Source organism: Bos taurus, chromosome 12 (assembly GCF_002263795.3).
Source record: "Bos taurus isolate L1 Dominette 01449 registration number 42190680 breed Hereford chromosome 12, ARS-UCD2.0, whole genome shotgun sequence".
Taxonomy (NCBI): domain Eukaryota; kingdom Metazoa; phylum Chordata; class Mammalia; order Artiodactyla; family Bovidae; genus Bos; species Bos taurus.
Genome location: NC_037339.1, coordinates 291498 through 312387, shown reverse-complemented (window position 1 = coordinate 312387; position 20890 = coordinate 291498).

Sequence of the window (20890 nt, the reverse complement as noted above, 5' to 3'; positions counted from 1 at the left end):
GTTGGATGGCACCACCAACTCAATGGACATGAGTTTGAACAAGCTCTGGGAGTTGGTGATGGACAGGGAAGATTGAAGTGCTGCAGTCCATGGGGACACAAACAGCTGGACACAGCTGAGCAACTGAACTGTATTAGCAGATCTGTTGTGTTCAGTCACCAAATCATGTTCAACTCTTTGAAACCCCATGGACTGCAGAAAGTTAGGCTTCTCCATCCTTCACTATCTCCAAGAGTTTCCTCAAATTCATGCCCATTGAATCAATGATGTATTCTAACCATCTCATCCTCTGCCATCCTCTTCTCCTTTTGACTTCAATGTTTTGCATGAGTGTCTTTTCCAATGAGTTGGCTCTTCACATATGGTAACAAAAGTCAGAGCTTCAGTTTCAATATCAGTCCTTCCAATGAATATTCTGGATTGGTGTCCTTTAGAATTGATTGGTTTGACCTCCCTGCACTCCAAGAGACTCTCAAGAGTCTTCTCCATCACCACAGTTTGAACGCATCAATTCTAGAACCCTTAGGCTTCTTTTTGGTCCCATTCTCACATGCATACATGACAATTGGAAAAAACATAGCTTTGACTATATGGACTTTTGTCAGCAAAGTGATGTCTTTGCATTTTAATACACTGTTTAAATTTGTCCTAGCTTTTCTTCCAAGGAAAAAGTGGCAGTCTTGATTCCAGGTTGTGATTCATCCCATTCAGCATTTAGTATGATGCACTCTGCATATAAATTAAATGATGATATACAGTCTTGTCATACTCCTTTTCTAATTTTGAACCAGTCAGTTGTCCCATGTCCAGTTCTAATTGTTGCTCTTGACCTGCATACTGGTTTCTAAGCAGACAGGTATAGTGCTCTGATATTCCCATCTTTTTAAGAATTTTCTACAATTTGTTGTGATCTACACAGTCAAAGGCAAACATTTACTTGTTCCTGGAAAGGACTGAGAATATATTGAATATTCTATTATATAAAAATATGCATTATGTATTGTGGCATCTACAGTTGGAGATTTTATTTTCAAACACTTCAGAAAAGTCATATAACTGACTAAAATTCTGTTAAGAAAATATAGAAATTAACGCAGTTAATATAACTCACTTTATATATGGAACTTGAATATCCACAGATTTTCATCTCTGCTTGGTCCTGGAACCAATACCTTTAGATACTGAGAGATGACTATGTGTCAAATTGGCAACTGATATATAATTCACTGAGTGTATGAAAATCTTCTATAGCATTACATATTCTATCTAACAAGTATCCACTTGAAGTTGTAATGCTCATGGGGTTCACACTTCTGCTGACTGTAGCAGCATTTTGGTAAAGTTGGAGGGGATGAAAGAATAGAGATGATTAAGAGAACACGAAGAAAACATGAGACAGAATTTTTGGAGCATTTGAGTGAGTTTGAAGCTTTAGGGTTGGTATGATACTAGTTGTTAGTTGGTACTAAGAGTCAGTTCAGTTCAGTTCAGTCACTCAGTTGTGTCCGACTTTTGTGACCCCATGAATCGCAGCACATCTGGCCTCCCTGTCCATCACCAACTCCCGGAGTTCACTCAGACTCACGACCATCGAGTCAGTGATGCCATCCAGCCATCTCATCCTCTGTCGTCCCCTTCTCCTCCTGCCCCCAGTCCCTCCCAGACTCAGAGTCTTTTCCAATGAGTCAACTCTTTGCATGAGGTGGCCAAAGTACTGGAGTTTCAGCTTTAGCATAATTCCTTCCAAAGAAATCCCAGGGCTGACCTCCTTCAGAATGGACTAGTTGAATCTCCTTGCAGTCCAAGGGACTCTCAAGAGTCTTCTCCAACACCACAGTTCAAAAACATCAATCCTTCAGCACTCAGCCTTCTTCATAGTCCAACTCTCACATCCATACATGACCACAGGAAAGACCATAGTCTTGACTAGATGGACCTTTGTTGGCAAAGAATATGCTATCTAGGTTGGATGTAACTTTCCTTACAACGAGTAAACGTCTTTTAATTTCATGGCTGCAGTCACCATCTGCAGTGATTTTAGAGCCCCCCAAAATAAAGTCTGACACTGTTTCCACTGTTTACCTATTTCCCATGAAGTGATGGGACCGAATGCCATGATCTTTGTTTTCTGAATGTTGAGCTTTAAGCCAACTTTTTCACTCTCCTCTTTTACTTTCATCAAGAGGCTTTTTAGTTCCTCTTCATTTTCTGCCATAAGGGTGGTGTCATCTGCATATCTGAGGTTATTGATATTTCTCCCTGCAATCTTGATTCCAGCTTGTGCTTCTTCCAGTCCAGTGTTTCTCATGATGTACTCTGTATATAAGTTAAATAAGCAGGGTGACAATATACAGCCTTGACATACTCCTTTTCCTATTTGGAACCAGTCTGTTGTTCCATGTCCAGTTCTAACTGTTGCTTCCTGACCTGTATACAGGTTTCTCAATAGACAGGTCAGGTGGTCTGGTATTCCAAGGTAATTATATGGTAAAAACACATTTAATTGCTTATGGAACAATTTAGGTTAAATTTTATATATTTATTTTTTGGCCTGGGATTCTTTAAAAGTAATTCTGATCTGGAACTGAACTGCCCAGGATTTAACCCTTTAGAAAACATAATCACCATGAAGAGAGCTTTCATTACTCTTGTCAAGGCACTAATGTATCCACAAGTATGTATCCACAAGGCACTAATGTATCCAGGATCTTCTGGAAGTAAAACTTATCAAGGTGTGTTTGAATGTTGAAGTCAAATTGGGGTAGTTTTTAAATGCAGTTATTTTCATATATCCTGAAATTTTCTTGTGTTAGAGTAACAACTACTAAGTATTCTTACAGTTTTAGTATCTTCAAACAATCAATGTGTATGCCTTATTTCTATAACAGCTCAATGTGGATGTTTTGGGTCAGATGCTTGGCCTGTGACTGAGTTCAAAGCATTGGTTCTTTCTGTTTTACAATTTTTTCATCCACTGTGATCTTGCGATTTTCTTCTCTACCCAGCTGACAAAGTGGAAGGCAGTGGAGAAGTACACCTGCTTCTTAGAAAATCGAACCTGGCAGAAACACATCACTTCCATCCATGTTCCATTAAGAATTAGTTATATTGTCCTATCACATTGAAAGGGAGACTCAGATACATTGTCTTGATTTTATGGAGTTTCCAACAACAAATGCCCATCCTGACAAGGTCGACAATTAGTTGAGAGTATTTCTACATATCCAACGCAGACCATTTGCAGCTTCTACATTTATGAGATTTTTTTTTAAATTTTATTTTATTTTTAAACTTTACAATATTGTATTAGTTTTGCCAAATATCGAAATGAATCCGCCACAGGTATACCCGCATTTCCCATCCTAAACCCTCCTCCCTCCTCCCTCCCCTACCCTCCCTCTGGGTCGTCCCAGTGCACCAGCCCCAAGCATCCAGTACTGTGCATTGAACCTGGACTGGTGACTCGTTTCATACATGATATTATACATGTTTCAATGCTATTTTCCCAAATCTCCCCACCCTCTCCTTCTCCCACAGAGTCCATAAGACTGATCTAAACATCGGTGTCTCTTTTGCTGTCTCATACACAGGGTTATTGTTACCATCTTTCTAAATTCCATATATATGCGTTAGTATACTGTATTGGTGTTTTTCTTTCTGGCTTACTTCACTCTGTATAATAGGTTCCAGTTTCATCCATCTCATTAGAACTGATTCAAATGTATTCTTTTTAATAGCTGAGTAATACTCCATTGTGTATATGTACCACAGCTTTCTTATCCATTCATCTGCTGATGGGCATCTAGGTTGCTTCCATGTCCTGGCTATTATAAACAGTGCTGCGATGAACATTGGGGTACACGTGTCTCTTTCCCTTCTGGTTTCCTCAGTGTGTATGCCCAGCAGTGGGATTGCTGGATCATACGGCAGTTCTATTTCCAGTTTTTTAAGGAATCTCCACACTGTTCTCCATAGTGGCTGTACTAGTTTGCATTCCCACCAACAGTGCAAGAGAGTGCCCTTCTCTCCACACCCTCTCCAGCATTTATTGCTTGTAGACTTATGGATTGCAGCCATTCTGACTGGCGTGAAATGGTACCTCATAGTGGTTTTGATTTGCATTTCTCTGATAATGAGTGATGTTGGGCATCTTTTCATGTGTTTGTTAGCCATCTGTATGTCTTCTTTGGAGAAATGTCTATTTAGTTCTTTGGCCCGTTTTTTGATTGGGTCATTTATTTTTCTGGAGTTGAGCTGTAGGAGTTGCTTGTATATTTTTGAGATTAGTTGTTTGTCCGTTGCTTCATTTGCTATTATTTTCTCCCATTCTGAAGGCTGCCTTTTCACCTTGCTAATAGTTTCCTTTGTTGTGCAGAAGCTTTAAAGTTTAATTAGGTCCCATTTGTTTATTTTTGCTTTTATTTCCAATATTCTGGGTCAACCACTTGTAAAAGAATGAAACTAGAACACTTTCTAACACCTTACACAAAAATAAACTCAAAATGGATTAAAGATCTAAACGTAAGACCAGAAACTATAAAACTCCTAGAGGAGAACATAGGCAAAACACTCTCAGACATACATTTATGGGATTTTTATATGAAAATTAATTGCAAATAGTTAACATTATCTATTTTAATACACCATCATGAAACAAGTATCAGGGTCCTGAAGAAATCATTTGGTTTCCTTCTTAACTGCAAACCTAGATAGTTTTGAACATATTGCACAAAATCATAGTCTTTATTCGTGGGAGGTCCATGGTGGGAGCTCTCAATGCTCCCAGAAATTCACCCAGAAGCACCACTTAAGCTTGTGCTTGTGCTCATGCTCAGTCACTTCAGTCGTGTATGACTCTCTGCAACTCCATGGACCATGGCCCACCAGGCTCCTCTGTTCATGGGATTCTCCAGGCAAGAGTACTGGAGTGTGTTGCCAGTACTTCTCCGCCATTTAAGCTCAGTTTTCTCAATTTTTCTACATGGAAATTGTATTTTATTTATTTAATTTTGCCTTTCCTGAAAGTGCTAATGCATTACTCAAATGGAAATAGTTTTATTATAGAGATTAAACTTAAATAATAATTTATTGCATGTTTAGAACGTTTCAGAGCTCTCCAAGATCACCCTCATGTTTAGTGATTCACCAGATGGACTCAGACTAAGGTTTATTACAGTGAAAAGATATATAATAGGATTAACAAGAAAAAAAAAAAAGGACAAAGTAGACAGTATCTGTAGAAATCTATAAACAGGACTCATTATGTTCTCTTCTTCTTATGATGGGGCAAATTAAGTATGTCTTTTCCAAAGCAATGAAAAAGTACATTAAAATCTTTGTAGCTTTCTTTCCAGGGAAGCCCCTTAGGGACTCAGCTCCTGTGGTTTTAGTGACCTGATCACATGTTCACCCTCTACCTCATCTTCAGAATTCCACATTCTGAAAAGGAAAACAAGTGGTTACCATAAATCATATTTTTACGGTCTACACAAAATGATTGATCTTTAATCAGTTAGAAAATAGATCAAGACAGCAGCCACGGTCCAACCTTGCAAGCCAGCCTTTCTAAAGATAGCAATTGCAGATCTGCTATGTTGACTCTTTTCTGCACACCCACCAAAATATTTAATATGTTTTATATATTAAAACCCTACAATGATCCTCTTCAACTAAGATAATTCATGTAAAGCAAGAAACGTTGAGGTAAAGGGAAGTAATGCATTTTGAGTCCAAAATATATATTGGTGTCTTTACTAGATAATTTGAATATGTTGATTCAAGGAAGTGTGAATTCTTCCTATGGCCATATGACTAATAACTGGGGACCAAAAACTGAAAATTTGGATTGGATAATTTTAGACTACACTTTTGTGCCTTTTCCCAAATGCTTAGAGAATGGCATGTATCTACAGTGTCCAGTATGATAGCCAATGATCAATAATAAGTGTGGCTAGACCCAATGGATATACTATATAAGTGTGTGCATACACCAGATTTTGAAAACACAGGAAAAGAAAAAAAAAATGCAGTATATCTCTTTAATAATTTTTAATAATTAAAATACTTTTAATATTGAATATACTTGGACATATTTTGGCTGCTGCTGTTGCTGCTGCCGCTAAGTCACTTCAGTCGTGTCCGACTCTGTGTGACCCCATAGACGGCAGCCCACCAGGCTCCCCCGTCCCTGGGATTCTCCAGGCAAGAACAATGGAGTGGGTTGCCATTTCCTTCTCCAATGCATGAAAGGGAAAAGTGAAAGTGAAGTCGCTCAGTCGTGTCCGACTCTTCGCGACCCCATGGACTGCAGCCTACCAGGCTTCTCCATCCATGGGATTTTCCAGGCAAGAGTACTGGAGTGGAGTGCCATCGCCTTCTCTGATATTTTGGCTACATTGGTTCAAATAAACTGTGTTATTAAGTTGATTTTATCTGTCCTTATGTTTTTAATATGGCTAGTATAAAATTTAAAAAAATTTAAAATTATATGACTCATTTTATTTCTTTTAGTCAGCACTGCTCTATACATACAGGACCTATCAGGCTAGAATAATGTGTTTGATTTTTAAGGCCTAACCACTGACAGTTACAAAAGCTATGACTCACAGACCTCATGGGGGAGCTGCTGTCCTCACACCAGAGGATGCACAGCCAATGAACTGCAGTCCTTTGAGAGAGTTGTATTCAAGAATTTCCACCTGGGGACATTCATGCTATAATACATATTTGTATTAATCTAGGCTCCTCCGTTTGCAGGTCTCTTTTCTGGGAACAGAAAAGAGGACATTGCTGAAGCAGTTTTCCAGACTTTGCACCTAGACTTTTTTACCTGAGAGCTTTGTATGCAGATTCATTATTTTCCCACTCCTAACCCTTCCCTTTTCATACTTTTCATACTGTTCATGGGGTTCTTAAGGCAAGAATACTGAAGTAGTTGGCCATTCCCTTCTCCAGTGGACCACATTCTGTCAGACCTCTCCACCATGACCCACCAATCTTGGGTGGCCCCACATGGCAGGCTTAGTTTCATTGAGTTAGACAAAGCTGTGGTCCGTGTGATTAGATTGACTAGTTTTCTGTGATTATGGTTTGTGTGTCTGCCCTCTGATGTCTCTTGCAACACCTACCATCTTACTTGGGTTTCTCTTACCTTGGACGTGGGGTATCTCTTCACAGCTGCTCCAGTAAAGCACAGCCGCTGCTCCTTACCATGGACGAGGGGTATCTCCTCACATCCGCCCCTCCTGACCTTGAATGTGGAGTAGCTCCGCTCGGCCCTCCTGCACCCACGCAGCCACCACTCCTTGGATGTAGGATACTGAAAGAAGAACTCCCCAAGGCAGTAGGTGCCCAATATGCTACTGGAGATCAGTGGAGAAATAACTCCAGAAAGAATTAAGAGATGGAGCCAAAGCAAAAACAATACCCAGTTGTGGATGTGACAGGTGATAGAAGGAAGGTCCAATGCTGTAAAGAGCAATATTGCATAGGAACCTCGAATGTTAGGTCCATGAATCAAGGCAAATTGGAAGTAATCAAACAGGAGATGGCAGAGTGAATGTCAACATTCTAGTAATCAGCAAACTAAAATGGACTGGAATGGGTGAATTTAACTCAGATGACCATTATATCTACTACTGTGGACAGGAATCCCTAGAAGAAATGGAGTAGCCATCATGGTCAACAAAAGAGTCCAAAATGCAGTACTTGGATGCAATCTCAAAAACGACAGAATGATCTCTGTTCATTTTCAAGGCAAACCATTCAATATCACAGTAATCCAAGTCTATGCTCCAACCAGTAATACTGAAGAAGCTGAAGCTGAACAGTTCTATGAAGACCTACAAGACCTTTTAGAACTAACACCCAAAAAAGATGTCCATTTCATTATAGGGGGCTAGAATGCAAAAGTAGGAAGTCAAAAAACACCTGGGGTAACAGGCAAATTCGGCCTTGGAATACAAAATGAAGCAAGGCAAAGACTAATAGAGTTTTGGCAAGAGAATGCACTGGTCATAGCAAGCACCCTCTTCCAAAAACAAAAGACTCTACACATGGGCATGACCAGATGGTCAACACTGAAAACAGATTGATTATATTCTTTGCAGCCAAAGATGGAGAAGCTCTATACAGTCAGCAAAACAAGACTGGAAGCTGATTGTGGCTCAGATCATGAACTCCTTATTGCCAAATTCAGGCCTAAATTGAAGAAAGTAGGGAAAACCATTAGACCATACAGGTATGACCTAAATTAAATTCCTTATGATCATATACTGGAAGTGAGAAATAGATTTAAGGGACTAGATCTGATAGATAGAGTGCCTGATGAACTATGGATGGAGGTTCATGACATTGTAGAGGAGACAAGGATCAAGACCATTCCCATGGAAAAGAAATGCAAAAAAGCAAAATGGTGTCTGAGGAGGCCTTACAAATAGCTGTGAAAAAGAAGAAAAGCAAAAAGTAAAGGATAAAAGGAAACATCTAAGCATCTTAATGCAGAGTTCCAAAGAATAGCAAGGAGAGATAAGAAAGCCTTCCTCAGCGATCAATGCAAAGAAACAGGTTGGGGGGGGGGGGGGGGGCGGGAGGGGAGAGAATGGGAAAGACTAGAGACCTCTTCAAGAAAATTAGAGATATCAAGGGACCATCTCATGCAAAGATGGGCTTGATAAAGAACAGAAATGGTATGGACCTAACAGAAGCAGAAGATATTAAGAAGAGGTAGCAAGAATACACAGAAGAACTGTACAAAAAAGATCTTCATGACCCAGATAATTGCAATGGTGTGATCACTCATCTAGATTCAAACATCCTGGAATGTGAAGTCAAGTGGGCCTTAGAAAGCATCACTACGAACAAAGCTAGTGAAGGTGATAGAATTTCAGTTGAGCTATTTCAAATACTAAAAGATGATACTGTGAAAGTGCTGCACTCAATATGCCAGCAAAGTTGGAAATCTCAGCAGTGGCGACAGGACTGGAAAAGGTCAGTTTTCATTCCAAATTCCAAGGAAAGGCAATGCCAAAGAATGCTCAAACTACCACACAATTGCACTCATCTCACACACTAGTAAAGTAATGCCCAAAATTCTCCAAGCCAGGCTTCAGCAATACATGAACCGTGAACTTCCAGATGTTCAAGCTGGTTTTAGAAAAGGCAGAGGAACCAGAGATCAAATTGCCAACATCCACAGGATCATAGAAAAAGCAAGAGAGTTCCAGAAAAATATCTATTTCTGCTTTATAGAGTATTCCAAAGCCTTTGACCATGTGGATCAGAATAAACTGTGGAAAATTCTGAGAGAGATGGGAATACGAGACCACCTGACCTGCCTCTTGAGAAACCTGTATGCAGGTCAGGAACCAACAGTTATAACTGGACACGGAAAAACAGACTGTTTCCAAATAGGAAAAGTAGTACATCAAGGCTGTGTATTGTCACCCTGTTTATTTAACTTCTATGCAGAGTACATCATGAGAAATGCTGGGTTAGAGGAAGCACAGGCTGGAACGAAGATTGCTGGGAGAAATATCAATACCATAGATATGCAGATGACACCACCCTTATGGCAGAAAGTGAAGAGGAACTAAAAAGCCTCTTGATGAAGGTGAAAGAGGAGAGTGAAAAAGTTGGCTTAAAACTCAACATTCAGAAAACGAAGAACATGGCATCTGGTCCCATCACTTCATGGGAAATAGATGGGGAAACAGTGGAAACAGTGTCAGACTTTATCTTTTTGGGCTCCAAAGTCACTGCAGATTCTGACTGCAGCCATGAAATTAAAAGACTCTTACTCCTTGAAAGGAAAGTTATGACATACCTAGATAGCATATTCAAAAGCAGAAACATTACTTTGCCAACAAAGGTCGGTCTAGTCAAGAAATGGTTTTTCCTGTGGTCATGTATGGATTTGAAAGTTGGAATGTGAAGAAAGCTGAGCACCAAAGAATTGATGCTTTTGAACAGTGGTGTTGGGGACTCTTGAGAGTCCCTTGGACTGCTGCTGCTGCTGCTGCTAAGTCACTTCAGTCGTGTCTGACTCTGTGCGACCCCATAGACAGCAGCCCACCAGGCTCCTCTGTCCCTGGGATTCTCCAGGAAAGAACACTGGAGTGAGTTGCCATTTACTTCTCCAATGCGTGAAAGTGAAAAGTGAAAGTGAGGTCGCTCAGTCGTGTCCGACTCTTCACGACCCCATGGACTGCAGCCTACCAGGCTCCTCTGTCCATGAGATTTTCCAGGCAAAAGTACTGGAGTGGGGTGCCCTTGCACTGCAAGGAGATCCAACCAGTCCATTCTGAAGGAGATCAGTCCTGGGTGTTTTTTGGAAAGACTGATACTAAAGCTGAAACTCCAATACTTTGGCCAACTAATGTGAAGAGTTTACTTATTGGAAAATTTTCTGATGCTGGGAGGAATTGGGCGCAGGAGGAGAAGGGCATGACAGAGGATGAGATGGCTGAATGGCATCACTGACTCGATGGACATGAGTTTGTGTGAACTCCGGGAGTTGGTGATGGACAGGGAGGCCTGGCGTGCTGCAATTTATGGGGTCGCAAAGAGTCGGACATGACTGAGTGACTGGACTGAATTGAACTGAGATCATTTCACACTGTTATATATCTTGATTTCCTGCCCTGTCTCCAACACTAAAGGTACTTAAAAACAGTAGCCATACCTAATTTTCTCTCCCAACACATAAGATATGCCTTTTCCATAGAAGAGTCTCAAATGTTTGTCAAGTAAAGGAAGAAATGTACTTGTGTAAATTAATACAGGTAGTAAGTGGTAGATAAATGTTTCAAATGCTAGTTTTCTGGTATTAGGTTCAGGGATCTTCATGCTGTAATTGTTACCTATATTTTGAATTTGTGGCAGGTGCATGGTCAGTAAAGAACATATAGGGAAGCATAACTCTAAGGTCATAAAAGTTTTTCAATACCTATATACATTTTATTTTACTTTATTTTATATTATTTCTTGATTAAGAAGAATTTTTTATTCTATTTTCTATATAAATTTACATCAACCTCAGTAGGCTAAACTCAAGGTGTCAATAGAGCTGTTTCTTTCTGAAGGCTCTGTATGAAAATCTGTTTGTCTTTTGGATAAAGAAAAAATCTGTTTGTCTGTTGGAACTCTGAAGATAGGACCCAGAAAACTCTGTGGTCACAAGATTTCAGCTGTTTTTAATATATGGTAAAGTTTAAGAACATTCTAAACCATTCTAATACTTAATAAGCTTTTTGGTGGTAGCTATATCTAAGTCTGGAGTAATCTAACTACTATTCAATAGCATAGCAATTCTAGAAATCAGAGAGGGTCAAAGTATAAGTGCTTATAAAGGCTAAATGTCTGTGTATCTTTGTTATCCTTATTAATTTCAGGGACAGTAGGAAATAATTGAAACAGTTATTATCTCAAGTTGCAGCTCAGAGAGCATTTGAAGGTAAGCTTTCAAGGAGGAGGAAGATAAAAATATCATATTCCAAAAACTGCATTTTCAATCCATTTCAGAAAAAAAAAAAAAAAGATTTCCTGAAGCTGATCAGTTCAGTTCAGTTCAGTCACTCAGTCATGTCTGACTTTTGCGACTCCATGAATCACAGCAGGCCAGGCCTCCCTGTCCATCAAGAACTCCTGGAGTTCACTCAGACTCACGACCATCGAGTCAGTGATGCCATCGAGCCATCTCATCCTCTGTCGTCCCCTTCTCCTCCTGCCCCCAATCCCTCCCAGCATCAGAGTCTTTTCCAATGAGTCAACTCTTCGCATGAGGTGGCCAGAGTACTGGACTTTCAGCTTTAGCATCATTCCTTCCAAAGAAATCCCAGGGCTGATCTCCTTCAGAATGGACTGGTTGGATCTCCTTGCAGTCCAAGGGACTCTCAAGAGTCTTCTCCAATACCAAAATTCTTCAGCGCTCAGCCTTCTTCACAGTCCAACTCTCACATCCATACATGACCACAGGAAAAACCATAGCCTTGACTAGACAAACGTCTGTTGGCAAAGTAATGTCTCTGCTTTTGAATATGCTATCTAGGTTGGTCATAACTTTCCTTCCAACGAGTAAGCGTCTTTTAATTTCATGGCTGCAGTCACCATCTGTAGTGATTTTGGAGCCCAGAAAAATAAAGTCTGACAATGTTTCCACTGTTTCCCCATCTATTTCCCATGAAGTGATGGGACTGTATGCCATGATCTTCGTTTTCTGAATCTTGAGTTTTAAGCCACCTTTTTCACTCTCCTCTTTCACTTTCATCAAGAGGCTTTTTAGTTCCTCTTCACTTTCTGCCAGAAGAGTGGTGTCATTTGCATATCTGAAGTTATTGATATTTCTCCTGGCAATCTTGATTCTAGCTTGTGCTTCTTCCAGCCCAGCGTTTCTCATGATGTACTCTGCATGTAAGTTAAATAAGCATGGTGACAACATACAGCTTGACATACTTCTTTTCCTATTTGGAACCAGTCTGTTGTTCCATGTCCAGTTCTAACTGTTGTTTCCTGATCTGCATACAGATTTCTGAATTCCTGAAGCTGATAACACCTATATTATGAATTGTAGTAGTTTGATAAGTCACTTCTGTTTTTAATCCATTTCTCTTTTCCATCTAATTATTTAATCTATTTCTATGACCAATCACTAAGAATATCATTGAGTTATATTATGGATATAAAGCGCTGTATGGCACAGTTAGTGCCCTGGAAAACTGAAAATATTGAGTGGGAGATATGAATAATACTTCAAAAAGCATTTAAAGACAATATTCTGCCACATAAAATTATTTCAGAGAAATTGTTCACTTAGTAGTATAAGTGAAGTGGTTTTCACAACCTGAGCAGATCTCACAAATATTTCCAGAATTCAAAAATATATTTGAGTTTCTTGGATAGATATGCACTTTATATATTAAGGTAAATGCTTCAAGTGAATCTAGCTGATAGAAAATATCCACCCCTCTCCCTTACTCAACTGCCATCTGTACTCTTTATTCTGCTTTTATGATACAATGTTAAGTTTTACACATCTACATTTCCATAGGAAAATGACAGGTGGAAGCTGGCCTGGCACTATCAGCCTGCTATTGGAATTAGCAGATGGCCCTGCCCTAACCCCTAGGCTGCCGGGGTCCAGCCCCGGCTGATCCAGGGTATTTGAAGGGGAGACGGCTTAGGCGACTATTTAAATATTCATCAAAGATATAAAGAGTAATAGAATGAGGATAGCTCAGTAGGAAAATTCAGTAGAGAAAAGAGGCTGAGTAGCTTGGTTTACACGGGAGACCAATAAAACTTCAAGACAAGAAGCTTGCACCACTTACGTAGGCCGCAGGCGTCCTTCCGTTCTCCTGAAGGAGAGGAGACGCTGAGGCCTCCCCGGTCGGATCTTAGAAGCCCAGGCATAATTAGTAAGCATGTTGGGTTCCACGCTCCAGATGGAGACTCAGCCAGAGTGAGAGAGAGAGAGACATGGGGAGACCAGTCTTTCAAGGAACTGATCCCAATTCTTTATTTTCCAGAGTCTGTTTTTATACACTGAGATGTTATACAAAAGTCACGCAGGGACAGCAGTCCTGACTTTTATTAAAGTCAGGTGCTTCACACAAATGTATACAGAGGTCTTAGGGGTGTTACACCATCTTCTGGCCAGGGGGCCTGCTGACAATTTATGACCCTCTCCTTGTGACAGTGGTCAGTCAACCAGAACACTTTTTTCTCCAAGGGTGATTATTCTTAAAACAGACGCCACCCAAATAAAGTTACATTCCTATAGGGTGAGGGTGTAGTGGGTTTTAGTTAAGGAAAGAATTTACTTAGCCTAAGGTCTAACATGATTAATATCAAAGGTTAATATTTATTTCTTCTATATATTCATTAATGTGTGTAAGGGCAGGAGATGTGGAGACTTAGCAACAAACATTGGCTCAACAAATGAAAAATCCTTCACCAATACAATTTCTAATCAGCCCATTATACTAATAGTTTTCTAACTTTTCTAAGGAACCTGTTTTTAGAAGGTTTAAAGCATCTCGTGCCTCTCATGGTTGGGAGGCTGTGAGCAATAACATGTGGCCAGACAAGCCCGTCAGGCAGGCTAGAGAACCTTCAGATGAGTTTGTAGGTTGAAACAGTCCTATCACACCCAGGAATTATTATTAACTGGAGCTCTAAGTTAACTCCTTCTCTGAAAGAGGTGGTGGGGGACAGCCCCCCATAAAGTCAGAGGTGTAGGGGAGAGCACAAAGTAGTAAAGTAGGCAGGCTCTGGTTATGGGGGTAGATGCTCGAGGATTTCCAGGGGGACTCCTGAGGCTCGATCCCGCCTTTGCGTATGTCGAGCCTCCTTCCTCATGACCTTTGCCATGGGCGGAGTACCTCACACTGGCCCCCAACACTAGGCTGTCATGTTCTCCTGTTGAATGCAACTTTGTAGAACCCTAATATCAAACAAGGCAATTTTGTGACTGTGACAGGTCAAGACAAAACACAGAAGAGCCTCATAAGCATATCTCAGTAGAGGAAAGCAGTAATTATATCCAAATCATAAAATTGTTCATCCATCCTCCTTGACTGTATCTATTATGAATAGTATCATTTAGTTGTAAAGTCTAGATTATTTTCACTTAAGAAAAGGCAAATAGTTTTACTTTGGATAAATTTAAAATTTCTCTAATCACATACTCCCTATTCTGTTGTATATTTTGTTACATAAAAATCTAAAACATCCCAGTGGAATGGGTACTAGTTATCTGGAGCTGAAATATAAAGATGCCAGAGTCCTCGAACAATCTATGTCATAATCATTATTTTTGCATCAGATCATTTGGGAAACAGCTCCTTAATCAACAGGTGGAAAACCATGTCAAAATTCATAGATCTCTTTTCAGCTCGATTGAATTATGGTAGCTTGAACTGATTATTAGTTTTAAGTTCTAACACACAGCATAGCTTGTTACTTACAGATGTAGTACAGAGTATAATACAGACCTGTTCACTTCACTTTAGTTGTTCAGTCATGTCCGACTCTTTGCGACCCCATGGACTGCAGCATGCCAGGCCTCCCTGTCCATCACCAACTCCCGGAGTCCATCCAAACTCACATCCATTGAGTCAGTAATGCCATCCAACCATCTCACCCTCTGTGGTCTGCTTCTCCACCTGCTCTCAATCTTTCCCAGCATCAGGGTCTTTTCAAATGAGTCAGCTCTGCGTATTAGGTGGCCAAAGAATTGGAGTTTCATATTCAACATCAGTCCTTCCAATGAACACCCAGGACTGATCTCCTTTAGGATAGACTGGTTGGATCCCCTTGCAGTCCAAGGGACTCTCAAGAGTCTTCTCCCATAGCACAGTTCAAAGACATCAATTCTTCAGTGCTCAGCTTTCTTTACAGTCCAACTCTCATCCATACACGACTACTGGAAATACCATAGCCTTGACTAGACAGACCTTTCTTGGCAAAATAATAGGTTAAAATATGCTTATTTCTTTAACAATCATATACTAAACTATTGCACATACAAGTGCCATTTGATTTCCTTTTTCCATTTAAATATTGTTTCCCTTGGCTATTAATTTTCTAACATCTATTTATAATGTTAATATGGACACACACATTTGTTTAAAGTCAATTTACAAATTTTATCTATTCTCTTTCAGTATTGTAAGGAAATTTCCCAATTTAGGTTCCAAGATAATTTAATCATCTGTTGTAACAAAACACAGATGCTATTTAAAACTTATAAGATTTCTAATTCGGATCATTTATTTTGCTTGGTGATTTTTCCTTAGTTGAATAAAAAAGAGCTAGCAAAGGTTTGCATCATTTTAAAGTATATTGCATTTTCTTTATATAAGATTGTTTCCCTGCTAAATTTAACTCAATTTTATATCTACCTACATGCATATATGTGCACATAAATGTATATGCACATAATGTGTGCAAGTAATTACTCACCAATGGGTAACATAATTTACAATTCCTAGGTATATTTCCATGAGTACAAATCATGTCTTTTTTTTTGTTCAATCTTATTTTGGCTATATAGATAAAATTTTTAGACAAATGAATATTACATGTGTCTTATCAGTAATGGTTATTATTTTGTCTATCTAGTTTTTCTTCATTACAGGATGGTATGCTTACTTTGGGAAGGCTATTATCAACCCTGTGCCAATAATATTTCCCTGGAATGGATTACTTATTTTAATATCTTGCTTGTTTGGCCCTGCTTATACCCTCTGGTAATAAAAGTGAAAATATATCATACTAATATATCCTGAGGGCCATAGTAATGTCCAAAATTGAAAAAAAATAATCAGAGGGAATTAAGCCAACACGCAGAAAGAAATATTAAGAAGCAGTAGAGACAAAGTTCTGGGTTGTGATGTAAATTATAGTTCTCAATATATTTAAGGTAAGGTTGTATTATTCCTATAGCTCAGTTACAGGCATTGATCTATTTTCCTCCATCCTTAAGCTATGTTGAACTGAGTTTTGATCTCAATTATTCTGTGGAGAATTGATTTATAATTCACAGACATCATCTATAATATTAAGAAGGCTCTATCATGTGAAAAGTACTTTTCTAGGCATAACAATACCTAATTTTAATGTTAAATTCATCAGTCCTATATTTGTGTGTCTGTGTTTGCATGCATATGTGCAAGTACATTTATTTTTATAGTGCAAACAGGAACACACACACACACCAAAAAAAAAAAAAGGAGAAAAAATTTTGGGCTAAAATTAGACTTGACAAAAAAAGCTGTGGGGATTTTGCTCAAACTCAACAAAATGCAGTAAGCTTGCTCACTATACTAGGTAGTATGGAGGAAGCCAATGATCAGAGTGTTTTGATCATTAGAGGTCTTTGGCATTGCCTAGTAGATTATGGTACCCCAAAAACTGAAATAAAATACATGATTAAACTGCTAAAATCTCGCTTGATTTATGTATAACCTGAAAATCTCTAGATCTGATGAACTAAGATCTAACTGAAATCACTACAATAATCCCATAAGCAATTCCAGGATAAAGTTAGTTCATAATCCAAGAACACCTTGAGTTAAGGGAATGATGGTAGAGCTTGAGAAAGAATTCTACTATATAGTCAGATGCCATATGCTATATATCTCCCCAGCCTTCTACAAATAGACCTATGATTATTTACTAAGGTGACTGTGCACTGAAGAAAGGGAAACAATCAGACATTTTGGATACTGCTGGATACAATGCTTTGAACTGACAATTACAGGTGACCCCAAATTCTCTTGTGGTCCACAATTATACTAGGGATTATGGAATTTATGTTAGAAATGAAGTGTTGGCCTGAGCTCTTCTCACAATGGTCCCTGTAGGTCATGAGTCGTCTCTGTGATTGTATCCCCAGTTCAGAATGTCTAATTGGACAGAGGTATTTAGTAATTTGGGTGGCTTCCAAGGTGGCAGTAGTAGTAAATAACCTGTCTGCCAATGTGAAAATGAAAGTGGTAAAGAATCTATCTGCCAATGTAGGACATGCAAGAGAAGCTGGTTGATCCCTGGGTTGAGAAGTTCCCCTGGAGGAGGGAATGGCAATGCACTCTTCTCTGCTCAAATATTCTTGCCTGGAGAATCACATGGACAGAGGAGCCTGGTGAGATATAGTCCATAAGGTTGCAGAGTCGGGCATGACTGAAGCAACTTAGCATGCATACACATTTATTAATTTGCAGAAGGCAATGACACCCCACTCCAGTACTCTTGCCTGGAAAATCCCATGGATGGAGGAACCTGGTAGGCTGCAGTCCGTGGGGTCGCTAGGAGTCAGACATGACTGAGTGACTTCACTTTCACTTTTCACTTTCATGCATCGGAGAAGGAAATGGCAACTCACTCCAGTGTTCTTACCTGGAGAATCCGAGGGATGGGGGAGCCTGGTGGGCTGCCATCTATGGGGTCGCACAGAGTCAGATATGACTGAAGTGACTTAACAGCAGCAGCACATATATACCCTAACTTAGTGGTTCAGATGGTAGAGAAACTGCCTGAAATGCAGGAGACCTGGGTTCGATACCTGGGTTGGGAAGACACCCTAGAGAAGGGAATGGCTACCCACTCCACTGATGTATCCTGGAAAATGTCATGGACAGAGAAGCCTGGCGGGCTACAGTCCATGGGGTCACAAAGAGTCAACACAACTGAGAAACTAACAGTTTCATTTTCATTCCTTAACAAATGAACTGATAAATATGATGTTAGAGCAAGCCAAATGGAACCACCAGAACTTCCTTTGAACTACAAAAAAATATTAAAACAAAATATATACCACATTACTGGAGGGACTGCAGAGACTTCTGCCACCATTGAAAGCCTGAAAGATTCAGTGATTACGATTGCTTACCACATACCCATACAATTTATAGATGAATTTTAGATAGCAATGGCAGATTATTAGAGACTTAATGGATCTTTCTTTATTAGTAGTTAAAGTTATTGTTTCTAAGTGATTTTATTGCTAGAACAAGTCAACACATGTGCAGGGATTTAATAAGTGCCAGTAGTCTGGCCAGTGTTTATTTTTTCCCCCTTATACTTGTTAAAGATCTTCAACAGCCATTTTTGTCTAACTCCTAGTGCTAGTAATATGGCTTTTATGCCTTCCCTTGGGGCTAATTCAACTCTCCATCCTTGATTGCCTCTTTATTTACAGAACACTATGTTCTTCTTTTGACTTAGTAGCAGAAATTAGCCAATATTCTACTATCCCTTATAAAATACATGTATGCCAGTAAATGGGAAATAAATTTTACAAAAATTTAGCTGTCAACTACGTTAATCTCTTGAGGTCCAGTTGTTCAAGACATATAGATATATTTCTTCAATGAACAAATTTTGCACCTGATACCATGTACTACTAGAAAAAGAGACACATGCTTAGTCTGACATTTCAATATTGGAGGCAACATATACCCAATACCAGTGAGCATCTCTGACCCATACACCAAGCACACTAAAACTTTCCAGTTTTGAATAGCATTTAAGTTCAGTTCAGTCACACAGTCGTGTCTGACTCTTTGTGACCCCATGAAATGCAGCATGCCAGGCCTCCCTGTCCATCACCAACTCCCAGAGTCCACCCAAACCCATGTCCATCAAGTTGGTGATGCCATCCAATGATCTCATCCTCTGTCATCCCCTTCTCCTCCTGCCCTCAATCTTTCCCAGCATCAGGGTCTTTTCAAATGAGTCAGCTCTTCATATGAAGTGGCCAAAGTATTGGAGTTTCAGCTTCAGCATCAGTCCTTCCAATGAATATTCAGGACTGATTTCCTTTAAGATCTACTGGTGGATATCCTTGCTGGCCAAGGGACTCTCAAGAGTCTTCTCCAACACCACAGATTAAAAGTATTGATTCTTTGGTGCTCAGCTTTAATAATAGTCCAACTCTCACATCCATACATGACTACTGGAAAAATCATAGCTTTGACTATATGGACTTTTGTTGACAAAGTATTGTCTCTGCTTTTTAATATGCTGTCTAGGTTGGTCATAACTTTCCTTCCAAGGAGTAAGTGTCTTTAAATTTCATGGCTGCCTTCACCATCTGCAGTGATTTTGGAGCCCAGAAAAATAAATTTAGCCACTGTTTCCCCATTTATTTGCCATGAAGTGATGGAACCAGATGTCATTATCTTAGCTTTCTGAATGTGGAGCTTTAAGCCAAATTTTTCACTCTCCTCTTTTCCTTTAATCAAGAGGCTCTTTAGTTCTTCACTTTCTGCCATAAGGGTGGTGTCATCTGCATATATGAGTTTATTGATATTTCTCCCAGCAATCTTGATTCCAGCTTGTGCTTTCTCCAGCCCAGCATTTCTCATGATGTATTCTGCAAATAAGTTAAATAAGCAGGGTGACAATATACAGCCTTGACGTACTCCTTTTCCTATTTGGAACCAGTCTGTTGTTCCATGTCCAGTTCTAACTGTTGCTTCTTGAGCTGCATACAGGTTTCTCAACAGACAGGTCGGGTGGTCTGGTATTCCCAACTCTTTCAGAATTTTCTACAGTTTATTGTGATCCACAAAATCAAAGGCGTTGGCATAGTCAATAAAGCAGAAATAGATGTTTTTTTCTGGAACTCTCTTGCTTTTTCAATGATCCAGAGGATGTTAGCAATGTGATCTCTGCTCACTCTGCCATTTCTGAATCCAGCTTGAACATCTGGAAGTTCATAGTTCACATATTGCTGAAGCCTGGCTTGGAGAATTTTGAGCATTACTTTACTAGCATGGGAAATAGATGGGGAAATAGTGGAAACAGTGTCAGACTTTATTTTTCTGGGCTCCAAAATCACTACAGATGGTGACTGCAGCCATGAAATTAAAAGACACTTACTCCTTGGAAGAAAAGTTATGACCAACCTAGATAGCATATTCAAAAGCAGAAATATTACTTTGCCAACAAAGGTTCGTCTAGTCAAGGCTATGGTTTTTCCTGTGGTCATGTATGGATGTGAGAGTTGGACTGTGAAGAAGGCTGAGTGCTGAAGAATTAATGCTTTTGAACTGTGATGTTGGAGAAGACTCTTGAGAGTCCCTTGGACTGCAAGGAGATCCAATCAGTCCATTCTGAAGGAGATCAGCCCTGGGATTTCTTTGGAAGGAATGATGCTAAAGCTGAAACTCCAGTACTTTGGCCACCTCATGCAAAGAGTTGACTCATTGGAAAAGACTCTGATGCTGGGAGGGATTGGGGGCAAGAGGAGAAGGGGACGACAGAGGATGAGATGGCTGGATGGCATCACTGACTCTATGGATATGAGTCTGAGTGAACTCCGGGAGTTGGTGATGGACAGGGAGGCCTAGCGTGCTGCAATTCATGGGGTCACAAAGAGTCAGACACG